This window comes from Atta colombica, unplaced genomic scaffold (assembly GCF_001594045.1).
Source record: "Atta colombica isolate Treedump-2 unplaced genomic scaffold, Acol1.0 scaffold58, whole genome shotgun sequence".
Taxonomy (NCBI): domain Eukaryota; kingdom Metazoa; phylum Arthropoda; class Insecta; order Hymenoptera; family Formicidae; genus Atta; species Atta colombica.
The window spans coordinates 1,722,149-1,733,868 of record NW_017259548.1 but is presented as its reverse complement, the minus strand read 5'-3'; the positions used below and the strand labels follow the sequence as shown (position 1 = coordinate 1,733,868).

Here is an 11,720-nt window from a genome sequence, read left to right as displayed (position 1 = left end):
ATATATAATATAATAGTTACAAGAAACAATTTATGTTATATTCTATTTTTAATGCTAATAATAAACGTATTTCTAATCAGTTTATGCGTTTCGCGGTTTAATTGTATCAGTGCAATAGCACTCGGACATATATCTCACCGCAAGTGATTGCAAAACGTTCTCGATGATGCAGTATCTTCCGCATGCATTGTCCTTAAAATTGTTCGTGGTTTTGCGGTTAGACCCTAATCCGCAATGTTGCAAGAAATTAGAAAAATTTAACGGGGAATTCCTCAGTGTTTCTCTGATAAGATCGACCGCGAAATGACGGAAATTATTTATTAATGTACTTACAATCGGAGATATAGCCGTAGAAATGTGTTACTATCTTTCGATTTGGCTTTGTACACATACACACACACACACACACACACACACACACACACACACACACACAAATACTTGTAAGGTTTGTTAGCGTTGCTTGCATTGTTTGTGCACTCAAAATCTTCGCTTCCTTTCTTTTCTAGAAGAAAAATATTTAATTGAAATATTTAAGTAGAATTCTGAAAAATAAACGATCTAGAAAATTCTGATTAAATCTACTAGAATTTTAATAGATTTTACCAAGAAATTTCTGAATGTTAATTACCTCAACTAAAATTTTAATAGATTTAACCAGAAATCTGGTAGATTTAACAAGAATTTTGCATCGTTCATTTTCCACCAGAATTCCAGTTAATTCAACCAACCATTTTTCTCCGTGTAGAAAATGAATATATGTATTCTGGAATATATATTTACCTCATTTTAAGTGCAACATTTTTTGGAAATTTCGAACAACGTGAACTTATAAATAAAATGATTTGCATATAGGTAAGATCAATGCGAGACAAAATGTCGATTCCCGATTTAGCTTATCACCAACATTTATAATATATTATTTTCACAACTGTAGAGATCGCGCGAGATCCAAATTTAAACGTTTCAAAATTAAAAAGAGAAAAGCGTATTACATTCTCGAAGACTCGCTATAGAAATAAGGCATAACATACGAACCAATCTTATATAACAATACAAAAATAATCGTGACAGAAAAAAAAATTCTGTTTATAATAATATTTAACTTTTCAAAACATTTCAGAATGAAATCGATGCGTATTATCAAAACTATGAAAAGAGAACTCTATTATTAATAATATTATAATTATTTTCAATAGTAATCAAAATATGCTAACTTTATAGCTAATAATATTTAAACATTGGATTTAAAACTCTGGAAAAATTTGGGTAGGTCATGGCTCTTCATAAATACTTTACAAATTAAAAGGATAAAAGCAAATCGTTAAAAAGCATCGATAAAAAAACTTAAGAAACAAGGAAATCAAAAACATCAATCAATATGATCTAATAATACAATCCTAATTTAATTATCTACTCATTATTTATTAAAAAGAGAAACTGTACAAGTAAAGATGACCGCAATGATCGAAATATTCCGGGACATTAATTGTTTTAATAAAAGAATTGCGCGCTCCACAACATCGGTATTTTGACTCGCATTGATATTGCCTGTATTCATATTGATTTTAAACCAACGAGCTGTAAATTTTATTATTTTATAAATAAAATATTTATTTTTTATATTAAGTCACATCTATCTAAACTCTCGGAATGGGAAAAAGACTTATAGTAAATTAATAAAATAATAAAAATGATTTTCGAAATAACTGAATATAATTTTTAGAAAAACATATATGCATATGTGCGCGCGCGCGCGTGTGTGTGTGTGTATCATAAATATATGCATATGTATAATGCGAAATTTCATATAATTTTGGACACTACATTCTTGGCCGGTATTAACGATTTTCACCGAGCTTTCGAGACCTCACACCAGTGTATCCCATTTTGCTGTGAGATCTACCAACCATCGCCGTTAGGGTGAAGTACTTACAGCACAATGAGTATGCAAATAGGCCGGCATTCGGCTACATTTGTTTCAACGAGCTTAGGAATGGCGTTCTCACGAAGGAACAGTTCCTCCTTCCAGAGACAATAAAAGTCTGCCCCGCGTTTCCAAATCTTTACAAAGCGTGAAGAGAGTTACTTTCCGTGCATTTTTATTGCTCGTTATTTTGCCCGTGTCGCTTATTTGACATTATTTTCGTCGGCACGTTTATTTCACGATAAGTGACGCTACTTTTTTGCTTAAATATATCGATTGCTTAAATATATCGTGAAAGTTTCCTTCCCTCCGTGATTCACCACGAATGGCACAGTCCGATTAGATCAAAACTCTCTTTCTTCCAAGTCTCTTTACACTTGGAAGATTTCTCCGCAAAATCGAAACTTTGTGAACTTCATTCGCACGCATCCTACTTCTCACCCGTGCGTGTCCTGGGAGATTAGGCTCGACAATTCAGACCTGACAAAAGTTTCCGTCTCGCGTCGTATAAAGCTAACGACAACGACGGCGCGTCTTAACGCGTCACAGCAAGTGGCAGTCCGAAACTTGGCGGATTTCTGACAACGGCCGCCGTTTGGGAACGCTTAAACAACGTTATTCCCAACACTTGCCGAGACATGATCCATAATGAAGGCCCGCGAGGCTTCTAAAGCAATGATAGCATGCAGACTTGTTTGGATCTCAGCCCAATCGCTCGCTTTCACACTTGGGATGCAGCTAGTTCGATTCTCAAACGATCCTCGAACGATCCTTGAATATCACGCTGCAGTTGGGAAACGCTATGTAATCAGAGCTCTTCGTCTACATGCGATGCACGCTAATGACGCGGGCGATTAAGCCCGCGCGATGACAATCCACTCCTATCAGTTCGAAAAACGAGTGTCATTTTTTTATTTGGCAAGAGTGCGCGCAAAATGTATAATAGAATTCATTACTCGAGGTAATTCTACTTATTTTGTTTTTGTATAGATTATATTTCTGAAAGAGATAAAATTGAAATGTTTAAAACACAATATCACTAATAGCTGTAATTACACTTATTTATTATATGTACTTATTAAGTTATATGTTTATTGAATTAAATTACCTTTTTTTTCACATCTCTCATAGATAATTTTTTATATCATTTATCTGTTTGCACGAAATATATCTCTGCATTCGATTACAATTATAAATTTACATTTAATACTTTTCCATGTGTATTATAGATCTTATTCACGTGGAATATTACTTAGGTTTTGACACTTCTGTAACTTTTAAAGATATGTACATCTCAAGTGCATTCGATTCGAGGAATAAATGATTTCCCTAGATAGGCCGTAATCTTACATGAATGATACGAAAGTGCCAGCGCTCATCATATTTGCATGACGGCTCTAGATGTATCTCAAGGCGAAACGTAAACTCCTACTGAAAATCGAAACATACCACAAGTTTCGCGAGCAAGAACGATGCAAACTTTGAAATCCGGTAGGCCCCACTGGATTCGTAATTGCGTAATCCAGAGATTTCATTAAATCAAATATCCGAGCTTTCTGTCGTCAGGGCTTAAGTCTTGCTCCCTAAGAGAAAAAGTTATGCGATTCGGTACATTGGAAATCTGCTTTTATCCCCGCCGCAAATTAACTTTAGCAAAATTAATTAAGAACCGGAGCACCGAGATTGAGTAACACTAAGATTGTATCTGTAATGGAGATGCGAACTTTAATCCCGTTCGATCAACCCCGCTATCAAGCAAGTAAGCTAATCAAGCAAGCTGTTTCCACCCTTTCTGCGTATGTAAAATTGATTTCTCTCATAGTACACGAGTTTTTTTTTTGCTTTCAATTGTAGACATCAAAGTTATAATTGCGTTGTCGGTATACATGTCGCAGTTATAAAGATGCTTTAGTAATGGAAATGTATTGTGTCTTATCCCAAGCAACGATGCACGAACATATCGAAACATAGAGTTTCGCTGTCAAAATCGCCGACGTCGCGCTAATATGCAAAAGTGTCAATGCATGATACTCGTATTTTATCGGCCGTTAACGAATCCGTGGAGGTTGTTAAGGAACGCGTCGTGTGGGAAAGCGACGTCCATTCTTTCGACGACAATACGGCCATTTGATAAAAGTCACTCGATCCCCCTTTCGCCGCGAACAAATATTGGAAGGAGAACTCGCGCACGATAAGCGTGAAACTCGGAATTCGAAGCTGTTTGTAGATTACAGACGCGGGATGTGTACGTGTGCGTATGCTTATGTGTAGTCGTGTGTCGGTGTCCACACATACTACTCTGCTTTGCGAGGCAGATGTTGATAACGGGCGACAGCGACAGAGACAGGGACAGTGACAGCTGCCCCGTATTGTTCGACACGTTCGTTGATTATAGGTCAAAGGCCTCTTCAACTTCTTGACGAAGGATCAAAGAATTGTACGAAGTGTGGCCGAAATCTTTTTCACGAGTCGATAGTTTTCGACAAATCTCTTTACGCTGTATAAATCGGACATGTTGCACTACTTTTTCAAAATCCAAGTCTAGAATTTGATCTGTATGATGAAATCTGCTGCATTTGTAACCTCGCGCAAGCTTTTGACATTAACTTCATATCAAAATTAACTTCATTCAATTATATTGATCTATATATAGATCAGAACACACACACACACACACACACACACACACACACACACACACACACACACACACACACACACACACATATATATATATATATACAGACTTGCCGTTTATTCTTCGATAACCATAAGATATCCAATGAGATTTAACTTATACTTCGATAACCGTAAGCTTTCCAATGAGATTTCAGTTTATCAGCGAGTCAATGACGAACTAGTCAGTTTAAATGTAATTAATATAATTAAATGAATATAATCTTGTTTAATGTCCGAAGAAATCAAGAAGTAGTACTGAACTCTTTTTTTAAGAAACATTCTTTATAAACGATATGAAAGCGTGGACAATTTTAGAAATACAATAAAGTTTGACATAGCTAATGGATCGTAAAAGCATTCTTATTCATGCGCTCAATATCCATCTTGTTCTGTTAGATGATCTGTATTAAGATGCATTCGTGATGCAATGCTGCTTTTAGTACAATGTTCTCTTACAAGTAAAAATACATTAGACTGGACACAAAAATCTTTCCTCCTTTTTTTTTTTAAACATGGAATATGTTTGCCGATGAAAACCTATAATGACATATTCTGATCTATTTCTAGAATACGTTATAAAAATTGATTAAGTTTTATCAATGATGCTATGATAATGAAATAGATATTGAAATATGTTAAATGAAAACATATTGAATTAATGTTATGAAAAAATAATTAACATCTATAATAAATATAACTTGCTTCGAATTTCTACCGCGAGAGAAATATTTCGCGAAAAAGAAAAACGTTAATAATTCTCAAGTGATATTTTAAAAAGATGATTAATAATTTTATTTAATTTACTTGTTACTCGAGCACAACTCAAATAATAATTATTTAATTTTACCGTAACCTGTCAGTCTTTCCTTCGGTTAACAAAGTAATTATATTTGAAACTTTATTATGATCTACTTAAAAAACGGAGTCCATGTCCCTGTCTATATCCGTTCTTGTCGAATTGTTAAGCAAATGTTCGCGCGAATATCGTGGAGGACGACTTCCATTTATTGCTCAGTTTGCGAAATGAAAAAATGAGATATCAGACATAATTTCTCGAAAATCCACAAATATGAAGACCAGTTGAAACATCGGTAATCTTTCAGTAGTCCACGAGCGATATTCTTTATTAGTTTTACATCTTGGCCAGCATCGCATTTTGCATCACGAAAATCCCGAAGTTCACGAACCTTAAATTGATTTTTTGAAAAATTCATATCCAAATGGAGCACATTGAGCCAACGGTTTAAGATTGCCCAAAATAAAAGTCGGAAAATACCGATCCTATTAATCGAATAGTAAAGCCGATGCATTATCGGCGGAATGGTCTTCGCGAGAGAAAATAGATGTGGATATAAACGATGACGAAACCGCAGACTCCCGACGGAGGTGATGTGCGATAAAATTATGCGATTACGAAAGGCTCGTATGGGCGTCGTGATGATATGACGGTGATGACGCACAATTTCCAACGCAAATATGAGTATATTACGAAGTTTCTTACGCTATCGAGATTTGGTCCTCAGAATCGTTGTCCCTTACATGCGCCTTACGACGTAAACTGTATAAAATAAAATATAAATTAGCAAGGATACGGGATATATATAGGATCGCGCAAGCTGTCGAAGCCTTGTAAATTTGCGTACAATCGTACAAGTAGTTACATTGCGACAACAGTTTACAGCGTCGATTAGGCGAGATATAGGATAATGCATGTACACGTGGGGAAAACAGAAATAAATAAAATGCAACCAAAAGCAAAAAGCATAAATTGTATTTCGTAACAATGATATGAGCGAACGAAAGCGAAACACTGGTAGTACACACCGCATAAACCGCGCATTGACAATCGCGATGAATAATGGAGGGGTCAATTAAATCTCAATTAAACACTACCGGATAATACGAATCGCGGCTCTTTTCAGCGAGCTCGGTCACCCCACCAGAGGGCTAGGTTTTTTAAACACCACCAGCGCGTTTACTCGCTTCGAAAATCAGCATGCCTAGCACACCTGTGTTATACGATCATTTTATACACCTCGTAAAGAATAGCGTATTAAAATTAGGTTGATGGGCTTCGAAAATATGATTTTCATTCTGCGCCCATCGATAATCTCGCCATTCGACCGAATCAAATTCTATCCCGACACTTGGCGATATCGATACCACGTATTATATTCTGTATCAAATTATCCGCTAATTTAATAGCACGTTGTCGTCCTAATTTAAAGCCACGTCCATCATTAATCATGGACGGCCGCGACTCGAAACTAAATCAGGGTGGCACGAAGTATGCTTCCGTATAATGGGAATGCATTTACGAATGCGTTACACTCCACAATCGTTACGAAAGCATGCAACGTCCGACGACCCTCTTCCGAACTCGGCAAGGAAGAAGAAACACTGGAACACCCGAAAGAAATTCTATCCGACAATTCGTTTTTTTTTGTCCTTTCTATCATTTTTCTTATTACTTCTCGTTGATTCTCTTTCCCTTTCTTCAACTCCTTTTGTTTGTTAAAACTCGTAACATTTATCATCGCATTCGATATAGCCAAGTGTAATAATATGCAACGATATGCCTCTGAAATATCCAAAGTATGTTACACAAGCAATAAGAACGATTCGGTGACTAGCTCGATCATTTTATTGCTGCGCATCTATGAAACAGCACCGAAACACTTCAAACACTATAAGATATACACCGGACACGTAACTTTACCTTATCTACGATGCGACCACATTATCCCCGAGATAAACACACGTGTCACACTGAGTCACGAACGGCGCGCCGTAGGAGCAGCGATAATCACAGATTGGTAGAAAGAAACGCAGATTCGTGGTACGCGGACACAAATGTTCATCCAAAAGATCGACGAAGTACCGCTGGAACAATGCCCGGACCACTGTAACCGATCGCCACCACTGTAGTCCACCTACAGATCACTCGGTCGGCCGATCATTTTGCGAAATCGCGAGGTAGATACGAAGAGTAACATGCGGTATCACATTGTCTTCCGCGAAAGTTTCCTCGTCATTATTGCAAGTCACGTTGCGATGATTTTTATTCACGATCGAACACCACCAATGATCACTGTCCGTCCGTTGACCGCTAGCAGTCGTCAAACTCGAGATTCTGCGCGATCTTTCTGTTCACCACAGTCTTGTGTACCACGTTCGCGGACCCGTAGCTGCACGACGTTTGGTCCTTCGTGTCCTTAGGGCATAGGTATATATCCGCGAGCGGGTGTGCGCGTACCTCGGACGTGTACGCACGTGCATGTAAGCCGAACGTCTCCGTATGTACGTAGAATCGTGGTTCCGTGCGGTGTAGGCGAGCCGTCGTCGTTTCCCCCGGTCGTGTGTGTTGCGCGTGTGTTACGTGTGCGCGCGCGCAAATAGTGAGCGTCTCATGTGAGTGTTGCGTGTATACGTGTTGGTTGGTGTATGCGGTGTACGTGTACGTGTCGTGTACGTGTATATGTGTGTATGTGTAGGTGGACTAGCGGTGCGCGCGCGCGCGTCTGTACCGGTGGGTATATTACAAGGTGTACGCGTCTTAAGTGATTTCGGCCTCGCTGGTCAGCCCCGGCAGCTCCGTATGATGAGGCCGCCGCTTTGCTACTGACAGACCTAAAGACCACCCTAACCCTGCAGTCGGGGACGAGGGGTTCCCCACCCCCGTCGTGAGCGTCGACGAGAGAGAGACCACCCTCCCCCGCCAGGGACCAGGGCGAATAAGCAACCCTTAGCACCCGATGCCACCTCCACGGCGGCGGCGCAAACGCACTCCTGCCTCCGAGGGTAGTCTTATCCCCACCGACTCTTTCGTAGGAGCGAGACCACCACCCCCACCCACCCCCCAGTCGATCCCGATCCTGCCACCACTACCACCCCCTCCTACACCCCCTCGCGACGCACGTTACCGACGCCGACGCCGCCGACGCCGCCGCCGCCACCGCTGCCGCCGCCGTATCTACCCCTCCAACGCGGATCTGACGGCGAGGAATCCCTTCCAGAGACGAGAAACCCCCTTCTTCTCGTCTCCTACGGCTTCTACGGAGGAGAGTCGTCTTAAGATAAAAACACGGACGATCGGGTTTTGTAGTTAACCCACTCACCCTCGACTCGCATCCCCTCTACACGCGCCTTCTTCTCATCTCCCCTCTCCGCGTCATCCTATCCCTGATCCGCCGATGTATCTCCCTACTCTGTGCCGCTACCGGACTCTTACAAGCAACCAGCCTCGAGTCACCCCAACCCTTTTCCTCCATCCACCTCATCCTCCTCGCCGCACACTGCTCCGCGGATCTCTACGACTCGACAAAACTTTCGATTCTTTCGGGGGCAACCTTCACAACCCCTCCTCCCCCCTCCTCATTTTTTTCCTCTCTTCGCCGACCGATACATCGCGTGTCGACCGTTCGACGTTATCATACCGTTCACCCTCGGAGTACACATATTCCCCACCCCTGACGTTCCCACTGCGAGAGACAACAACAGGACCGACCTCGTGGTTTTTTACAGGACGGAGGGGGAAAGGTGGCCGTATATATATTGTTTCATTTTTTGAACGTTTTCAGGCGCATCGATCTTCGACGACTATACGTTCTGTCCTGGTCACGCGCCGATATGACGCACTGACAAGATCACTTTCGCCGCGTTTCTTTCCGGGATAAGCTTCAACCCCCCTGCATTACTGTCATCGATACTCTGATATTTTCTGTCGACGGATAGAATTCTCATTTAGGATATGATGGTGACAGTGATGAGTTAGTGTAAGACAAGAAATAAAGGTTATATCTTCCCAGGACAGGCGCAATACATGTGTATTTTCGACTTCTTGTTAAATAATATTTTCGTGAAAGATTAATGTCATACCTGTCAAGGACTTTATTGAAACAATTCCGTTTCGAAAATATATGGGTAAACTGCTTTATGTGAGTAGACAGAGAAAAATTAGACACGCAATGATATGTATGTTGATTAAGACGAAGATACGGAGAATTCTATGAAAGACATCGATGACAGATATCGCAACGCTATGTGAAAATTATACCGATACAACGACAAGAGGCATTAAAATAATATAAAATACAATCTAGTATTAATTTATGGACAATCTATCTCTGTAATTTTATTTCATCTTGCAAAATTGTTTCCTTCGAAAAAGAATCTAATTGTGATATTTTTTTATGAATCTTTCTTCATAAGCTTAATATGAAATCCGCAAACGTATGAAGTTTATAAAATATGAAGATGGAAAATATTTCCTATAAATAATATATTGGTAAAATCGCTTGTAGATTTTCAAAGCAGGTCACACTGTATTGCATTATGAACAAGATTCCGCAGAAAATACTATATTATTCTTTTAGTTATCAACAAATGTAAATAAATTTAAAGATAAACAATAATAACCTGCTCGTTATTGAAATACAATACAAAATATAATGAAAAACAGACCAAAGATGAGTTCGTCTTTGCTCAGATTTTCATTATAATTATATAAATATAATCAATCAAATATAATTATAATACATAATTATATAAATATAATTTTTTTAAATGTGATTCAAATAAAATTTTTAAAAAATTTTTATAATTTACAGATTAAAAATATACGAAATTATAATCTTCAATATCAGTATTAATCATACATATCTAAGAGGTGAAAAACTTTTTCATTTTTGCATTTCTATTAATAAGAAAATTTCAATAAGGCAAAAGGCTTTATAAATTTTATGCAACATAAAACAATAATTTTTGAACAAACGGCAATTTATTTAGAAAAAGATGGTGCTTATAAAATACCGCAAAATAATTGAATTATATAATTATATTATATAATTTGAAATTATATTGAGAAATAACCAAGATAAAAAAAACAATGTTTAATAAAATTAATAAGAAATTCGCACAGATATTAGACATCATAACCGAATTAACTGAATATTTAATAATAAATTTCTTTTTGGAGCATCATCACAAATAATCACAAATATTTTGTCTAAAAATTGAGAATTATATAGTTCATCCTGCAAAAATAAAAATCGAAAAATAAGTAGAATATAAGAAGAAAATGACAGAAGTGTAAATGAAACTTTTAAGAAGCAAAAATTAAAATAACGAAACATGAAAGAAGCATAAATGTCTCTTTTATTATTTCACCTCTAGAAGAATTAGAAGCTTCATTTATGCTTCCCTTTATATATTCGACTTACGCTGCGATTTTTATTTTCGCCAGGAAGAGATACATATTTAAATATATATAAAAATAAGCTTCGATTTACAATGTGCTATCACGAAAGTTCTTTCACGCTTAGCTCTTTGACTACGAGATTGCACTAAGAGGAATGTTTAGTACGTATAATTCATTTTGCTGATATATGATTAACAAAAACTTTCTTATTTTTTCATTTAAAAAGTTGTGTTATTCTAACGAAAATTTAGTTAAAATAACCAAATTTTAGTTTGGACAACATAATTATTATTTCTAACCAAAATTTGATTAGAGGTTTGTTTTCTGTGACTAAACTAGTGTACATTTTTGAAACTTAAAGTGAGAAATGTATGATACTTGTAGTGTGAGAAATATATGATATTCGAAAGCAAGAAAGAGAGTTCTAGTGCAGTCTGAAGAGTCTCAAGAACAGAAAACAGGCCATAGGATAATCACATGATTATCAGAACAATACTATTCATGAAAAAATAAGAAAGTTTTTGTTAATCATATATCAAGAAAATGAATGGTAATATATACATTTCTCTCATTATATATCAATTTAGATGTCTGAGAGAATGATAGTATAATCGTTTATATTTATCCGAAGTTTGAAAAAACTAATATCAATTTTAATTTGACAAAGTTACTGTAGCTTCTAGATAATGTGCTTAATTAGTTAAAAGGAATCAAAATTCAAAGAACTTTTCGAAAACAGATGATACTCGAGTTTCAAAATCCGTAATAATTAAATGTTTCGTCCGAATTAATAGATGTGCAGATTCCGAATATCATAACAGGCTGGTATTCTAGAAACTATAATAGGCTTCTCTTATTACTAATTTCCGGTCTTAAAGAAGAAGAGAGAGAGAGAGAGAGAAGGGGAGAGAGAGA

At 37.4% G+C, this 11,720-nt stretch overlaps 1 protein-coding gene across 1 annotated transcript in view; it reads right to left on the bottom strand.

Annotated features, from left to right (window-relative positions):
- LOC108692038 overlaps positions 1–11,720 on the bottom strand; it is a 102,867-nt gene that overhangs the window by 70,339 nt on the left and 20,808 nt on the right. The gene's annotated exons all lie outside the window — the stretch shown is intronic.